The sequence below is a fragment of the Girardinichthys multiradiatus genome, chromosome 3, assembly GCF_021462225.1.
Source record: "Girardinichthys multiradiatus isolate DD_20200921_A chromosome 3, DD_fGirMul_XY1, whole genome shotgun sequence".
Classification (NCBI taxonomy): Eukaryota; Metazoa; Chordata; class Actinopteri; order Cyprinodontiformes; family Goodeidae; genus Girardinichthys; species Girardinichthys multiradiatus.
In genome coordinates, this window is record NC_061796.1 from 12,242,471 (window position 1) to 12,249,033 (window position 6,563).

Sequence of the window (6,563 nt, forward strand, 5' to 3'; positions counted from 1 at the left end):
GAGGCGTGTGCTGGTGGATTATTATTAATCTAATCAGGCATGAATAATCATGAAATTGAGAGCCTGATGCGTCATCTGCTGGGAGATTTGTTTTGTGGTGTATGGCCGTGCGACCAGCTGCCGCTGCTAGCTGACAAATTCCCAGGGCCGGCCTACTTTATTGTGAACACACATCCTTCACACATGCCTGGAGAACACTGGCTAGCTCTGACATTGGATGAGAATGGTCAATCCAGCTTTTTTGACTCTTATGGATTCTCTCCGGATTTCGAGTTCTACCCGTCAAGCATCGTAACATTTTTAGAAGACAGATCCTCAAAAATATTGTATCATAATAATCAGCTTCAAAACACTCTGTCCACTGTGTGCGGTCACCATTGCATTTTTTATCTATGTCATAGAGCGTGCGGATTATCAATGCAGCAAGTGTTGTCGAAATACACCGGAGATGTGATTAAGAATGATTTAATGGTATCTAACTTTGTGAAAAAATATCAGAAATGTGTCATTAATCAAAGTTGTACATTTTATACTCACTGACCATGCTCTTTGGAGATGTTTCTGGATTGTTATGGAATTTAAAATGTCTTTTTTTTTTTTTTCATTGTTTGTTTTGTTTTTTTTTTTCTTATTATGATTTCATATTTGTGTAATGATATCATATGTTAGTTTGTGAAGTAGAGAACGAAGTTAGACTTGAAAAATATAATCAATAAATATTTTATTGAATAAAAGAAATAGACTACATGTTTCATTTTCTTATAACGGTTTATGGTGAAAATGTAATCCATCGGGGTGGTAGTGTCGTCTTACGAAGAGACCTTTTTGATCTCCCATCAGCATTTTTTGGATCTTCCAGCTCAGATCTCGACCAGTAGGGAGAATGAGTTATCTGCCTTCTTCTTCTTTTTCTTCTCTGCTTAACGCTGGGTGGTGTACCCCCATTTTCAATCGATGTACCCTCTGTTTTGAAACGTCTATATTCTTCACGAGCATAAGGGTTAATGACTGAAGATATAGGGATGTTTACTTCTGACAAGGTGCGTAGAAAATCAGACCATCCTCGGGTTTGTGATGCTCCAGATTTTTTAAACGGAAGCATGAGATTTTTCAACAAATCAATCATGTGGGACCCTTTTATTTCCTTTAAATACAAATTCACCTCGCGAAGTCCAACTCTCACTTCTTTCGGATAATTTCTTCAAAATGTACTCGGCATTTTTACGGTTGTGTTTAGGAAGGCTTTTCAGTACTTCCGTAAGAACTTGATCCTTAGGGGCCTCGTCCTGCCCTGGGCCTTGTTTTTCTTGGGACCGCTCATGTTCAGGAACCTCTGTGTCACGCTGCAGCGTTAAACTGACCCGCTGTTTTTCTTCTTTGACACCTTGCTTAAGTAAAGTCAGATACCTCTGGAGAAGAGCATCGTATCTCTAGATTTTTTCATAAGAAGTCAAACCCGGCTCGTTTAATATCGCTCTCATTTCAGCATCCAAATTGTCCTCCGCCGTCTGTCTGATGGACGTGTCTGACTGGGTCAGACGCTTGAATTGATGAGGTGAAATGAGAAACATCTTCTGCGATGTTCTGAGAGACATTATCTCCTGATGATTCCACCCACTAGATCACCGATCAAGGGTGCAAGAGCCGTTAAGATGGGGAGAATAAAACCACCTCGTTGCTTTTTGAGAGCCAACATTTTAGTTTTTATCCCGGTTCTTTTATCACCCAACAATCTGATGATATTTCTTTGTTTCTTCAATTGTCGGTGTTGAGAGGGTGATAGTTTAATGTTACCTTTTAGGATATTCAGTGCAATCTCGCACAGAGCCTGAATAAAGTCGGGAGAGCAGTGTGCGAGAATATCTTTACGTTTCTGTGGACAGGCCTGGTACAAAGCTCTGAATAATGGTAAATTCCTTTTTATACGCGCAGACATGATGACTTACTTTGTTCTGGGCACGTACACAGCAGGCCACTGCTGAGGAAGTATCCCCGTTCTCAGTCTGAAATGTTCTGGGCAGGTAGGCGTAAAATCGATGATTAAATATCCATGAGCTTCTCTCGTTGCGTCTTCAAAACTCTCCAAGAAGAGACCCTTTTGAGATGGAAACATTTGGCGGGCCAGTATATTCAGCTGGAGTTTATCTCTTGGGTTCTTAAACAACACCATATAATTACAGTTCAAACTAATAGTGCGACTGAACTTCCCCTGATGAAAAACATTCTGAGTCAACATCATAACACTCATATTACGATGGTGACGAAACTGGGTAAAGACCTTCATCACGTTTTCATCATCTGAGGCTTGAGCGATAACATCGTCTAGAATAATCAGATGATTCTGATCAGGTGGAAACAGGTTTTCATCTTCAAAAGAATGAGGCAATCCTTCCACAAAGGTAATATTTTTATTCATCTTCTGCAATTCAGCATACATGGGTTGAAAAGATGTGTAAATCCATACAATATTTTCTGGAACAATATCCATGACATGATTACAGTTTTGTAAAATACTTTTTACAAAGAAAGTTTTCCCGCAGCCGCTGGGTCCAACTATCATACATGAGAAAGGTGCTCTAAATCTAGGATCAAAATCAATCTCCTGTAAATCCATGTGACTTTTTATTTTATTTCTTCTTCAACTCTAATAACCGAAAGGCAGAGTTGTCCCGTCAGAAAAAAGACGTCTCTTATCATACACCAGTCGAAACTTTTTAAGAAATGTCGCGTTTGTCAAACGGAATCTCTTTTTATCCCTCCTGATCGTGTGTTGAGGGATTTCAATGACACCCTCACTTGACCTCTGTAAGTAGCCCTGGACCAAATGCAAATACTGCATTTTACATTACACACGTGTGGTTTATTCGGTTTACTGATTGGAATAACGTATATCCGTTTGCATACTTTACACAGTTTTACCAACTCACAGTCACTCATAGGTCTGTCAGCACTATTTCTGATGCGCGGTTCCCTGTGTCTGCTGAAACATGAGGAATTACGACAGATTCTTTGACAGCCTGCACAGCTTACAGGATTGCTAATCTCTTGCATACATTTATATGTTCGACACACTGGACAATAACCTTCACAATGGTGTGTATTTGCATTATCATAGCTGGCGTAACAGTAATTACAAATATATCTGCACCCCAAAAAACCTTTGAGATTTTTTATCCCATAGTAATGACCTTGAAATAACAGCAAAAACAGAGGGTTTGAACGATCAGGGAAACTGGTCTCAAATTTACAGAGAGCAGTAGAGCCCGTGGTTCTGTGAAACACTACAATTTTTGTCTTCAGAATGGTTTCAAATTTACCAATATTACTAAAAGTAACTGCTGTTTGCTCGTCAAGGCCTGCCTGATGCTGCCATCTCCTACCCAGTTCTACAGCACGGTGATCCGTGAGCTCAGGCTCAGAGACGTGTGCGAGGCTGATTGCAAAACATAACTGATTACCGGTATTGTTTATAATATACAAATGACGCATTTTCTTATTAAACAGTTCACAGTCTATCGTTCCTGCAGCTTTACGCTTAGAACCTCCTGCTGGGTCATTAACAACCTGAAGAACAAATTCCATGTTATTATCTACAGGTATATTTGCATTCGATTGTACTAAATTATCGAGGAAGTTTTTGAAAGCAGGCAGGATCATATTTCCATCATCTGTAACAGTAAATGTGATGTGACGATTGAGATTTTCACCCACTAATTCCAGCTGCACAACGTCGTTACGTCTGGTTAACGATCTCGCAGCGTCGGCTAATTCAATGATAATACGCATGATGTCTGTATAGAATGCTGCTAAATCTGGAACGTTACTTGGACAGGGCGGCGGTATGGTAAAAGGTATCCTTATTTCATGTCCGTATTGAAATGACCCCCGTGCTGATCTGCGGCGTGTGACGTAGAAGGATTCTGATGACTGTCAGGTGAATCATTTTGCTCAATGCTGTGTGGAGACGATGCTCTATTTAAATCATCAAGAGCCTGATTGATTACGTTTAAAACGTCACCGTGCTGATATTCATTTATTACATTTTCACTGTTAGCAGGAGATGCATTTAAAACGATGTTATCTGCTACTTCTGCATTAACGGGAATTTCGTTAAGTTCATTAACTAAATTTCTTATTTCATCCAGGGCAAGTCTGATTCGGTTATCCATTTCTATGAACATAAGAAAAAAAAAAAAATAAAACTAACCTACAGAAAAAAAAACAAAAAAAAAAAAAAACACAGTGATCAGTTCAGTTTAAAATCACCTTGATGTCACCAAAATGCTTCTTTAACAGAATCTGACATGCTGCCAGAAGCGTTAACGGTGAGGCCTTATTACGAAGATCCCGTGAGGCTGTAGAGACTGTCTTCCTGCGCTGTCCGTTTCTGTAGCCAATCTGTCCTACCATCAACGTTACCTCTGTAAGGAGAATGAACAAAAAAATAAGTAAATAAATAAATAAATAAAAAACAAATAAAATAAAATAAAAAAATATATATATATATATTGAAATAATTACATTAAAGCTGAAAAAAAACAAAGGAATTCAAATTAATTCAGTATGTATGAATTAAAACGTACCGTTCATTAATCCACTCACTAGCGTTGCTCTGCTTTGTAGCGCAGAGAGTCGCTGTCTTTTGGCCGGGGTTAAATATTCTGTAAAAACAGAAGACAATAAAAGTTATCTTACGCTGCGCAGCACAGCGTTCATAAATAAAACGAAAAATAGTTTTTAAAATACACAAGTTTTTTTTTTATCTTACTCCGATTCTTTGCGGTAAAACCTCCAGATTTCACTTCCTGTTGGACTGAAACGGTGCCTCTCTGCTGAAAGCTGTCTTGATCTTTGAAAAGCGATTCAATGTGGCATCTTTGGATGTATCTGTAAACAGGTTTATATGACATTTTATTGAACTATGCTTAAAATACATATATATTGTTTTTATTTAATTTTTATTTATTTTTTCTACCCTGCTGCTGCTGCTGCTCGACAGCTGTGTCTTCCACAGAGCTCTCAGTCGAATCTGTAAACAGTTTTTATCTGAGGTTTAAATAGCTGGTTCTTAGGACTTACTTACTTTCATCAAACTTTTTGACAGGTGCCGGTAACTTATCCAGTGTGTCTTCAGGGGAAATGATGATAATTGGCGGAGGAGTATTCAAAGAATCAGTTTTAATTTCTGTGTTAGAAGAAAGTTCAGATGTTGTTGTTGGGGGTTTTTCTTGTTTGGAAATAATTTGCCTTCTCAATTTTGACTGTAGATTCCAGCCACTGAACCCTCCAACTTGATCATTTGGGTTTACCTCTCTCATCAAATCTATAAATTGAAACATTGTCAAGGGTTAACTATAATATATTTATATATATTTTATTGCATTTAACATTTACTTACCATAATCTGATTGTGTCAAGATGAAATCATCAAGGTCATCAGCAGGGGGTTCTATGACAAATAAACAAATATATATATATATATATATATATATATATATATATATATAAACAATATATATAAACAAAATTAGAGAACATTCACATGCATTTAATGATTTCTTAAAAATGAATACTTACTTACTTACGTTTAAAGATGTCATTGTGCTTTTGTGAATTATCAGAAGTAGAAGCCACAATTTCCGGGTTTCCTGAAATATTTACCGAAATTTTTTCTTGTCAGTACTGGTATTTTCAATGTAACAAGTGTTATGGTTCAAAGACATTCAGCATTTGAAGACCCTGACACTGAGGTTAGCCAATGAAACAGCCCCCGAACAACATTTTACACACAGTATTTATACCAGAACATGACAGTGTTATCTCAACTGCAAAGACTATGTTTTTAAGACCAAAACCTTTCTTGAGTTCAAAGGTGATATGGTTATCTAAGGAACAGACCTAACTGCCCCTTCCTGACATCGCCCCTAACAGATGGATATAGTATAACTGTAACTCCCTGAATAACTTTTTACTCTAAGATGAAAAAGTAAATGTTTTAGAAAAGCTACAGGTAACTAAAATTATCATTCCTTTTTTCTAAAATGGAGTCTCTCATGATTCAAAAACAAACACATCATTGCTAGTCAATTTATAACTTGGAAACAGTATACTGAAGTTCTTTTTTTTTCTGTTAATCTCATATTTGTCTTACCTCTTTCAGCTGCTTTTCCAGTATGTTGACGCAGAAGCTGAAGGTTTTTCTCGTTCCATCGATGTAGTGAAGCACAATCTTTTAATTTACTTTTTAGGTCTTTTCTATTTTGAACTGATTTAGACTGGCTCATATATTCAACAAATATGTCCTGCTGTAAAGCAAAATGAACTTACAATTCTGTCAGGTTACACAGTTCATTTATTAGGATTTCATGTGATAGGTCAACATTAAGTTGATTATACCTTTAAAATATAAAAGGATGCATGTCTTGTTTTTGTTTTTTAGATGTATTAACGCCTGAAAAAACATAGATTATTAATAACACCCCTTAAACACACCCCTGTGTGTTTTAATTGGCTCATTTAAGGCCTTCCCCGTAACACCCTTAAACACACCCCTGTGTTTTAAT